Below are 12,454 nucleotides of genomic sequence, written 5' to 3'. Positions count from 1 at the left end.
TTGTGGCTTGCGGGCTCTAAAGCGCAGGCTCAGTAGTTGTGGCGCATGGGCTTAGTTGCTCTGTGGCATGTGGGATCTTCCCAGATCAGGGATCGAACCTGTGTCCCCCGCATTGGCAGGTGGATTTTTAGCCACTGCACCACCAGGGAAGTCCCTGAAATTCTTTTTTTATTCAACAAATAAAATATTGAATAAAAGCCATGACAATGGCTTTTTATTATTTTAAAAAATGCTTCTAATGTTTAACATAAATTTTATATTAGTAGTAGATATCATTCAGTGTGGTAAGGATCCAGTCTGTTTCTAGTTGGAAAGTATTTTAAAAATAAAGTGGTATTGAAGTTTTTGAAATGTTTCTAATGCATCTATTGAGATGATATTGTGGTGTTCTTTCATTTTATTAGCATGGGAATTAGGCAAACAAAATTTCCCCAAAATTGAAGCAGCATTCTCTTCTTGAATAAACTCAAATGGGTAATTTTTGCATCAATATTAATGAGTGAGAATATCTCATCCTTACCTGATTTTGATAACAAAGTTAAATATCTTATAAAACAAAATGATGGTGTTCTTTTTTTATTTTCTCTGGCAAAGTTTGTAAATAATAGAAATTATATGATTATCGGGATTATCTATCTGATAGTTTGGTGAAGTAAACTTTGAAATCATCTAAGAACTATTTGTTGTATATTTTTAAATGTATTCAAGTTCTTTAATTTGTTATAAATTTTTTGAAGCTTCTTATGAGTTAGTTTTGAAAGCTATCTTTTCCTTGGGCTTGGTCATTTTTCTAAGTAAAACATTTTGACAAAATAGTGTTCCAAGTTTTCTCCTATTTTCTTCATAGTCTCTCCTCTGTAATTTTTTCTTTATTATTGTTATTAATATTTGTTTCTTCTATTTTCTTGATAATCTTTCATGAGAGTCAATTTTATTTATAATGTATCTCCATTGAATTGAACAGGACCAATATCAAATAAGTCTATGTTCATTAATTAATAAATCCTTACACTAAACAATTTTAATTTTAAAATTTGATTCAAAATTATTAATAAACTTTTATAGATCATCCAGCATTTAATAAATTTTATCACCTGGAGTATTCCCAAGAGAGTAAGAATGCTTCCAAAATAAAAGAAACTTTTTAAGTGAAATATATTATTAAAGATAAGACAAAAAGGATTAATGATCATATCCAGAGTTCATTCTGTTTTAGAATGACTCCCAGAGTAACTTGAATAAATTAAGGGCCGTGGGTTATAATTAACTATGGCTCACCCACCTGTTTTATCTTAATTGAGCAGTCTGGATATAGACAATTAAAAAATAGAAAAAGATTTATTAATTTGAGTGCTTTGAACAAAATAGAAGTGCTCTATTATTTTCCTATCATCACATCTTTGGTCTCAAGGTAGTTTATAATCAAATTTTGCCAGTTCCTTCAACTTTCTGTGTCACTTTTCTATGTGTAAAATGGGAAAATAGCAATAGAAATGACTTCTCTAGTTTTTGAGTGTATTCATTTAGTTATCATGTAATAAGTGTAGAGTAAATGTTACCTATTATTACTAATATTGTTGGCAGAGATATTTGTTGCAGATTCAGTATGACTCCTTCTGAACTATGGCAAAGTGACTGCATTTTGCTCATTTATGCATACATCACCATATTTGACACAATGTTATTCTCAAAGATCTTCAACAATTTTTTTAATTTAAAAGAACTAAAATCTGAGATATTGCTATTTCTCACCAATATTGATTTTTACGTTTCATTTTGTCTTCTAGGTGGGCAGACAACTCTACTTCTGAGCTTTCACTTAGCTGGGACCACATGACTGGTTCTGCCCAATAGGAAACAAACATTTGTGACACATGTCACTTCTCAGACTAAGAATTTAATTCCAGAGCATATCTCTCTATTGTGTCATTTCATGCCAGAGCAACAAAAATGACATATCCTGATGGTGGAGTTAAAAGATGACACAGCTTCTGTTGGCCTGAGTCCCTAAAGTTCCGTGTGGAGCAGAGCCCTGTACAAACCTTCACGGAACTTTTTTTTTTTTTAATGTCTTAAGTCACAGAGAATTTTGAGGATGTGTGTCACTGCAACAAAGCTGAGTCTATCATTACAAATTTATACCTTTTCTTAGTAGGAGGTAAAATACTAGCATTTGTACAAAACTTAGTGTTATCTCTTCATTGCTTTTTCTTACTGGGAAGTTGATCAAGCAGAAGAAAGTGAAGAGTCTGAATGAGCCATAAGTAAATAACCATCCATTGGCTTTTCAAAGTATATGTTGCTCTGTGTAGAATGGACACTAAGAAACAATTTGACTATAGTAGATACAGGAGAAAAAAAAAAAACTTGAGGGGAAAGTGTTCCTACATAACAGATACCCAGTAAATTCTTCTTGATAAGAACTTCATATGACTGGGGTTTTGCAAAAGTCCTGAAGCCCATAAATACATGAATTTGTGGCAATCCCGAACCAGAGATGTGTTGCCTCAACTATTTTTCTCCAGAATTAAAACCCTCAAGATTCTGCTAGAGATTTTGAAATCAATCTTTCTAAGGACCATAAAATAAACATATCTCAACATGCTCCCATTCAGCTTCTCACTTCACTTTAAATTGAAACTGTAATGGATTTCTGGCTAGTTTGTATTACAGGTATTTCTCTACTTCAAATCAGGATGAAATATCAGGGAATGAGAGAGAAAAGGAGAGTCCTGCCTATGTGTTCGTGTCATTATCACCTTGCCATGTGTTCAGTCCATTGTTATAACATTTCTGTCTCTATCTTATTCCTTTCTAACCTCATAAAGCTGTATCTTAAAACATTTGAGAAAAAATGAATAAAAATGGTAGAAACATAAGAAAAAATATTTTCGTGATATGTAAGCCTCCAGATTCAATATTCAAACTGGGCTGGATTCCAAAGAACCACTTACTATTTTTCAAACTGCTCCAGCAATTGTCTTTTTTTTTTAATTTCTAAAAGCTATCATTAATAACCATCTCTTGAGGGTATACTCTCTGTGAATCCAAGAGAGCACAGGATGAGTTTTTGTACATCAACTCTCAACTATTTTCTTGTGTGGAAAACAAAGGACTTAATTTATATGATATAGCAAAACAAATAAGTAGAATTTTTAGAGTTTAAGTTTTTAAGACATTTGTCATTGTTTACATAGTGGTTTAATTCTACATTCTCAACTCTCTGTTATAAATATTTCTTGGTTTCATATGCCCTCCTCTCACTCAAGGGAGTGGATAAAGCATGCAATGGCTCATAAAGAGGTAGAGACGTTCAACATTTCTATTCACAGTACATTGGCCGAAGCACATCATACGGCCAAATCAGACAATAGGGCAAGAAAATATTCTCCTCTAACAACAAGGCAGGCCAAATCACTTGGACTTGTTGATTGCTTATATAAATATTCACAACTTCTTATCCTTCTTGTAGCCACATTGCTTGGAATGTGACTTCCTAGATTCTCCCTTCTTAGACGTGGAGAGTATTTCACCACCTTTAAATAAGGGCTGGTCTTGTGATGGACTTCGGATAAAAGATAGTGATATAAGTGGTGGTTCTCTATTTTTGAACATAAACCTTCAGAACCTTTCACATTTTTACTCTTTCTCCTGGACCCCTGTCACATCCTGAGAAGAGATAATTCACCCAACTGAGGCAACCCTAGACAAGACAGCCACAGACAACTCCTCAGTTTGCTACAAATGCATTAAAATGAACCTTGCCAAGATCAGCCAAGTCTGGCCCTGACCAGAAGATGACTCTGGAAGACTAACAACCTCACAAGTAATAAAGAAGGCTGCTGCCTTATGATGTTATGTTTTAAATCACTTTGTTCATTATTGTGGCATTATCATGGCAACAGATAACTGAAACACATGGCAGTTCTACAGGTACAAAATCTTACAGAAAGAGGGTGGTGTTGAATAAATCAGAAAAATAGTATCATCTTACACATTTTAAAAATGAATTCTATTTTATCTATAGAAATAAAAAAAATATATTACTACGTAATATTATTTAGACTAAAACAGATTACTACATGTAAGAGTCAAGAACCTCTTACTATTCCAAGAGTTCCGGATCAACAAGCTGGCAATTTAGGGAATTTTTGTATAATTATTCCTAGAATCTAGTAAACTCACCAAGCATTAGACGCTCTTGTTAATTTCTTCTGGAAGAATTCATTATTCTCATTTTTATAAGAAAATAATGTCTCTGATTAATTAAGTGTATGGAATAACAATTTCTGTAATAACTTCATGATTTGGCATTTCACTGCTCTTTGTTGTTCTTAGATCTTTTGCCTCAGGATTTTTTCAACATTTCATATGATGTTCTCTTTCTTAGAAGTCTTCATTCCATTTACCTCCTTGTACTCAATCTTTTTTTCTCTCTTTCTCTTGTTCCAATTTCACTAAGTATAATTAACTGATGTTCTTTATTGTTCTGGCCACAAAATAAATGCATTCCTAAAATCATCTGTAGTCTGCTAGTCTGTCCTACAATTTCTCTTATGGGGACAATTTTTTCCTTACTATTTTAACTCTCATCCATTAAGGAAGAACTCCCAGTGTATATTTCTGATACTGACATATTTCCTCTGTTTAGTCATATTTTCAGCTACCTGCTAGCATTATATATATATATATATATATATATATTTTTTTTTTTTTTTTTTTTTTTTTTTTTTTGCAGTACGCGGGCCTCTCACTGTTGGGGCCTCTCCCGTTGCGGAGCACAGGCTCCGGACGCGCAGGCTCAGCGGCCATGGCTCACAGGCCCAGCTGCTCCACGGCATGTGGGATCTTCCTGGACCGGGGCACGAACCCATGTCCCCTGCATCAGCAGGCAGACTCTCAACCACTGCGCCACCAGGGAAGCCCTGTAGATGTATTTTTGATGTATCTGTGGGGAGGAAGTTTATTTCCACGTCTTACTCCTCTGCCATCTTGAAGGTCCTCCCCGGCAATTCTTACAGAGGAAACCATGTGTTTTAGTGACAAGAGCACTGCTGAGAATTAGGAAGCTTTGCTTATGCTCCTGGCCTCATTGCTTACATGCTGTTTGGCATTAACATCAAACTTCCCACTGCCTCAAGTTGCTCATGTGTATAATGAGTTCTTCTGTTACAACACTGAGGTCTACCTAACAGGGATGATATGAGAATTAATTGGCGGGAGGCAGGGGGAGTCTTTAACCTGAGAAATATATTTCTAAGAAATATATTTAAAAATAAATAAAACAAAGTTACTTAATAGTTAAAATGCTTTCTAAATCTCTTCAGATATGATGCTTTTGATTTAATGGTTTCCAAAAGGAGCAACAAAAATTCATCTGCTCTCCACTCTGAATCAAAGAATGACCATGCAGCTACAGCATTACATACTAATATGTTTCTATGCACATACTACTCATCAGCTTACTTCTCCTACAGTGACACAGAATGAAAGGTAATCATCTGCTCTTGCACAGTGAAATGAAGATATCCGTACTAACCAAGCAAATGAGTACATGATAATTGTTCTTCAGGGATAAAATAACAACACCTTGCTTTGCTGGAAGTCCTAATGCAGATGGCGTAAAACGCGATAGCATATTACATGGAATAAAACTTTATGTTGAAATTCACTGATTAAACATGACACATTAGGGATGCATGCTTTTTGAAAACGCAGTAAAAACATTAGATTAGAATTATAATTTTTGTGCAATGTAAATGCCAGTATTATAATTTTTAAAGTTTTTTTAAAAATAACGTAATGAAAACTTACACTAGTATAAGCAAGTTGATTGTAGTAGGAAGGCCTGAATACAAAGTAAATCACAAAAAAATCTCACTTTATGAATAAGTCTGGACATATATCCAGATAATTCTATAAGGCAGGTGCCATTGGTAACTGTTTGGAATGTACTGAATCACCCCCAAATTTTTGACTCAAATCCTTAAAATAAGAGGAAGTTTAACATAGAAGAAGACTAAAATTTTGTAATGTATTACTCTATTAATGCTTAAAAATAATACAAAATGTATTGATTGTAATATTCAAAATATACAAATACAATATTTAAAAGACTGAATAATACATGAATATCCTGAATCTTTGGATTTGTGTTATAGAAGTCTACAAACATTTATGCATATGTGGATCAACAAAAGACACGGATTTAGCAAACCTAGGTTTTCATCTTGGATTTGATACATGAACTCTGTGGTCCTGGGCAAGTCAAGTTTTCTTACTTGAGAAATAACAAAACTAGACAAAATTATCTTTCAATTCCCTCTAAACTAAGATCTCTGAAACCTGTATGAACTCCATTTTTCCTTAAGTCACAAGTTAACACAGTGTTTACTTGATGGATTGTAAAAAGAAAGGTATTAAATAGGTTGTAAAAACTGATATCACATATTCCTATTGTTTGAAAAAGTTTCAAATGTTCAAATTATTCAATTACAAACTAGCAGAATGCTAGTCAGTTTTCACAAAAACATACATAATTATCTAAATAAATACTGGTAATCATAAACTCATAAAAAGAGCAAAGGAATAATGCCTTTTTAAATTCTTAAACCTGACAACCAAGCTAAGATACTCTCCTGCCTTTTAAGACATTTAGCTTACATTAAAAAGATCTATTAAAAATGCCTACCAGCATGTTTAAATCTGCAATATCAGCTTTTTGTCATCTTTTACACCAAATCAAAATTAATCAATTAAACTTTGTTTATTCAGAAGGTGACTCTGTAAAGCAAAATTAACAAAATGAATTGCAAATGAAAACAAAAATCAAGACCATCCAGAAATGTTTTGCATCAGCTAACATTTGATGAGCACCTACTCTGTGTCAGACGCCATCTTAAGTGCTTCCCATTTGCTGGTTCCTTAAATACTCACAACTCAAAGAGGTGTTACTGTTGTGTCATTTACACAGATGACAACATGAGGCACAGAGGAGTTCAGAAAGGCTCAAAGCTCTTCTAGCTCCCAAGTGGCTGAGCCAGGACTGGAAGCCAGGAATTCTAGTTCCAGAGTCTATGCTTTTTTACCACTCTAGACCCTCTCAACATATGTCATGCAGTTTGGGAAACCATGGGTAGATCAGTGTGAATGAATCACCAGAAAATGTGAGATTGGAGATGACAATCAGAGGAGAGTTTGTAGTAGGAGTCTGGATTTAACAGAAATGACTAAAATTTTCCAAGCAGAGATGTGATATGAAAAGAGCAGGGGCTTCCCTGGTGGTGCAGTGATTGGGAATCCACCTGCCAGTGTGGGGGACACAGGTTCGATCCCTGGTCTGGGAAGATCCCACATGCCGCAGAGCAACTAAGCCCATCCGCCACAACTACTGAGCCTGCGCTCTAGAACCCATGAGCCACAACTACTGAAGCCCACAGGCCTACAGCCCATGCTCTGCAACAAAGAAAAGTCACCGCAATGAGAAGCCCACACACCGCAACAAAGAGTAATCCCTGCTGGCCGCAACTAGAGAAAGCCGCATCAATGAAGATCCAATGCAGCCAATCAAGCAATCCATGTATTAAAAAAAAAGAGCAGAGTTTCAAACATTTCTGGCTGCAGTGCACATAGTGCACTAGAGAGACCTTGCTAGCCAGAAGGCTCCCGCTATTATGAACATGAGCCAGCAGTGACCCAGAATGGAAAGGCAGTGTAAGAAGTGTGAGGAGGCACTGTGAAAATAACCAAGGCGTTGTGAAATAATGACTAAGACATGCAACCAATTATTGTTGGAGGAGGAGGAGTGGTAAGAAACCTATGAAATAAAAGGAAGTTCAACAGTTTTGAATTCCACACACTTGGAAATGCATGATGTCATTACAAAAAAAAAAAAAAAAAGGCACCAGAAAACACAATTGTTACTAATGGTTAAGACCAAGAGGATGAATTCAGTTTTAGGTGTTGTAACACACCCTAAAGCCTCAAATTAATATTATGAAGTTTTGAAGATAAAGTAACAAGTTTGTATCTAATGTCTTCCTTTGAGGAGAGAGAGTTAGTAAGAGAATGTTATAAATTTTCAAAAACTAAACTGCATGTAAATTTCTAAAGAAATCACCAAAAAAGTATTTGGGCTTTGCGTCATAAAAGGATTAAATTATGGTTCAAAGAAATAAAATCCATGTAAACCTGTATAGTTTCCCAGAAAAGATATTTGCCATTCTAACATGCTACAGGAGAATTTGAAATAAATCTTAAATAACAAAACTACACTGATACTTCATATTATATAAAGTACTTCTCAGACCATCTGTAGCTTTGTACTGGCCATCAATCTGCCTGTCTGTTATGGTTTTCCCAGTCACCTTTTGTTTAAATGAAACACATCCTGCAGGAGTAGAATCATCAGGAAGCCCATATTTTCTGAGATATTTTGTGTTCAAAATGGTTTCTCTGTAGGCTTTTGATTTGAAAGAAAGGGTAGTTAATTATAAAATCCTTGGCTCACAGTTTTTTCCCTTGAGTATCATTAAATATGGTTCAACTCTTATTAACATTGAATATGAGTGTCTAAAACTCTGATGGCAATCTCATTTTCTTTTGTTTATATGAGGTATGAACATGGGTATAAAAATATGTAATCTGTTGGAGTATATTTTCTAATTATTTTTTCAAAACTATGTTCTCAGTTGAATGTTTTTTGAATTTCTGTGTGTCAGAAAAAATTATTCTAATATAATATGGCCAAGTGTTTTAGGTTAATTCTAAGTTAGACTGTGACATTTCTAAGCATTTCTTGAAAATAAATACAAAAACTTCTAGAGCCTAATGGCATTTGGAAAATGTGTTCCAAGGGAAAAGAGACCAAGTTACAAGTTTGACCTCTTAGGGAGATCTTTACTGTTAGAGACAAAAGGAAATTATCAACACAGCATGGTATCTATTCCAAATAATTTTTTTTTTTGCGGTACGCGGGCCTCTCACTGTTGACTCCTGTAATAAAGCCAGGGTACCAAGTTGCCCTAAATCCTTTGAGCCAGCAGAAATGGCCCCACCCCCCCTTCCTAGAGAAAGGGTCTTCCTAGAGACCATGAAAATGCCTCACCTTCACCAGATGGTTGTGCTGTCTTCCTCTGGATCTGCTCATACCTCCCCTCATTGCTTCTAACTGAGCAGTAAGACCAAGACTTGACATGGCCTGACTGGGAAGTGCCTCTCCTGCTCTAGAAGGAAAGAGATCATTCACTGAAAGATCTGCAAGTCTTAGTGAATACAGACAATGGGGGCTGGAAGAACATGCATGGGTATGGACCATAAGGGTTGATATCTTATAGTACAATGGAAAAAGGGTTATTTTAAGGGGAAACTTGTTTTATAGTTAGTTAATATTAATTATAAACCGAGTTGATAAGTTCCCAGCTGTGCTCCCATATTCCTCAATTAGCTTACCTCAGTCTAAAATATTTCTTATTCTCTCTAATGCTCTCTAAGGCAGTCAAGGTCCTTTTTTGCTCCAGCTATTCTGTGTTACTTTATCTTGCCCAAAGTTTAGAAATTGATTAATCTCTAAGGGAGATTACATTTTATCTGGGTCTTAAATAATTCATTCAATTTTATAGCTAATCTTTGTTTACTCATTGTCCTCACAATCTAATGGAGGGCAATCGCCTTTACTCTGCCCTTAGAAATTATCTGAACATTTTATATTCTCAACCAATTTCCAGCAATTCAGAGTTGAAGGTAAGTTTGATTCAAAATTTCTTTGATAATCTTTCAGTTCAGTAGTATTGGGTGATTTTCCAAACTTTGTGTGTCATCATCCATTCTGCGGGGGAAAAAAAAAAATCCTTATTTTTTAAAAATTGAATTCAATATGAGAAGAAACATGACGTATTTTCATTCTTGCTACTTGAAGTTAAATGATCAATCATCAGTATACTTCCTAAACATTAGGAAAAGTCCCTTGACTATGCAAGAGAGAACATAGGAAACTTCTCCCTTTAACAGAAGAGTGAACCCCAAAGGTTGAAATAGAGAAAAAGGAAGATGCACGTTTCTGTAAATTTAATCATTAAATGATAGTGATTGAGCATATTGATTTCTTCAGATTTTATGTCCAAGAGGAAATTTCAATCTTCAGGAAAGAGGACATATTCTATAAGTATTTAGAGTAAATATTATGAAACTATGTATCTTTTCAGAGAGTACCTGTTACATGGAAATAATTTCTATATATAAGCAAGCAATAGCCTGCATTTGATGCCTTTATATTCTCAACTTGTCCCACTCCCAAATAAATTAATGCTTACTTAAAGACTAAATAAACCTTCTTGGAAAGTTATATGATTAGTTGAAATCATTGCATGTTAATTTAACTAAACAGCAGAATTTTATATGCTAAGATTTAGGATATTAACCCTTAAAAATCTAAAACAAATAAAACTTTTAAGAAAATATACAAAGAGTCAAAGCTTTATGTAAGAAACAAACTCACAAGTTATAAACTTCTGGTTGAAATACAACAAATAAAATGTCCGTTACAGAAGGAAACTTACAGAAAACTTTTAAGGAAAATATGTCACAGTATTAATTAAATTTGAGAATTTTTAATCATCAGGATTTTAAGATTAAATTTCAGACCGTTATAAAAGCTACTGCTACAAAACACTAAAAGGAACTGTTATTACGAACCAATGAAATGAATAGACAAAGCATGATACTTATTTTATCTCTCTTTTTGCTAATGGAAATTATGTATAGCAACTTGAAGTCCTCAGAAGCACTGAAACTTTTTAATAACTTGTATTTCATACTATGTACATGACTCAGTGGGAAACTTCTCAAAATTCTACAAAGAATTTGTTCTAAGAAAGTTGGAGTTACAAGAGGAGATAAAAATTCAGAGAAACTGTGAGACTTTACTTTCCTATCTGAAATCACTACAAATTAATTCCAGTTGGAGAGATCAGTGTGATCCCTGGAAATTGGAAAATGCAGTTCTTCTCACAGAAAGGGAATACAGTGGATTTTATAACTACAAGACACTGGAGCCTAAAAATCTAAAAAAGAATGGGTAGTGAATACTTGGAAAGAGAAATTATGAGTACTAGGAGCCTGCCAGCACTTCCTTATTTTGTGTTTCTGAATGCAACACAACTGGAAAATCACATAAATACTATAGAGTTTTGAATAAATTAGCTAATTTTGTATAACAATCCATCAAATATATCATTACTTTAAGAAAGAATCATATGTTTAGCTCACTTTGGATCAAAAACTTAGGCTGAGCTTAGCTAGGTGGCTCAACTGGGCGCCGCAGAACTCCCATGTGTGTCCAAGAGTCAGCTAGATACCAGTTGTTCTAGGATGGTGTCAGCAGGAACAACTGGGCCAACTGGCATAAATGGACACAAAGAGGATGTCATAACTCTTTTTAACATGTTTATCACATTCTTCCAGTAGACTACGCTGGGAATTTTTCTGTAGTGAAAGTCTGGGTGCAAAGCAAACCACAGTTTGCAAGCTCAAAAGCATCACATTTGCTGACCTCAGTTAGCCAAACCACTCATATGACTGAGCCCAGAATCAAAGGTGCTTCAGACTATCCACCTGCAATGACAGAAACTAATATTGGGCAATCAGTATAATTACTAAATCACAGTTCACTCTCTGGCTACACCCTGTCATGTGTAAAATATGCTTCACTTCATCCAGGATCTCTAAAACCTCATCCAATCTTGCATTAAGCTTGGAGCCCAGGATATCATGATTTGCAGCCAGACTTATCTATTCTGATGTGGTCTCTGTTGATAAGGAGACCAATTAACTAAAATAATTTATCCATTTCCATATACCAAACCATGAAACAGGAACAAGAAAACTGCAGTAAACACTATTATTCAAAAAGGGGAATAGAGGAAGGAGCATAATAGTCACTGGTCCATAACAATTCTGAAATCCTGCTGAGCAAATGTTGTAAGATACTTCTGATCTGTACATAGGGAATGTTTTCAGATCAAGACTTAGTTATGGTCCTTGGAGATGCCTTTCCAGTACAATATTCTCTTTGAATCTTGGCTCTGCCACTTCTGAGACTTCATTAAAAATTATATCCATTGAGCAACATTCTCAGACTGGTCCTTCTTGTAGAAAGTTGGGGCCCTAGATGCCTTTTTGCATTTTGGATAATATCACACCATTTTAAACTAAGATCACAGTACTTTTTCTAATATAAGCACTCTCAAAAATTGTGTGGGTTTCCCATGATATAATTATATTACATTCCCTGCACCAAAAGCCAAGCACCCATTTTTTTTTAGACATTCCTTTGTCTCTCCAGACTTAAGAACTGCTAATTTTAGTTGTTGTATGACAATGTCCTTAAGGTTCCTAGTAGCTCACTTTATAACTTCAAGAGGCATCCAAGAGTCTTATCAGACCTTGGTTTGATTTT

Source organism: Phocoena sinus, chromosome 21, assembly GCF_008692025.1.
Source record: "Phocoena sinus isolate mPhoSin1 chromosome 21, mPhoSin1.pri, whole genome shotgun sequence".
In the NCBI taxonomy this organism is placed as follows: Eukaryota; Metazoa; Chordata; class Mammalia; order Artiodactyla; family Phocoenidae; genus Phocoena; species Phocoena sinus.
The sequence above is the reverse complement of the archived record's forward strand: the minus strand, read 5'-3'. Positions refer to the sequence as shown.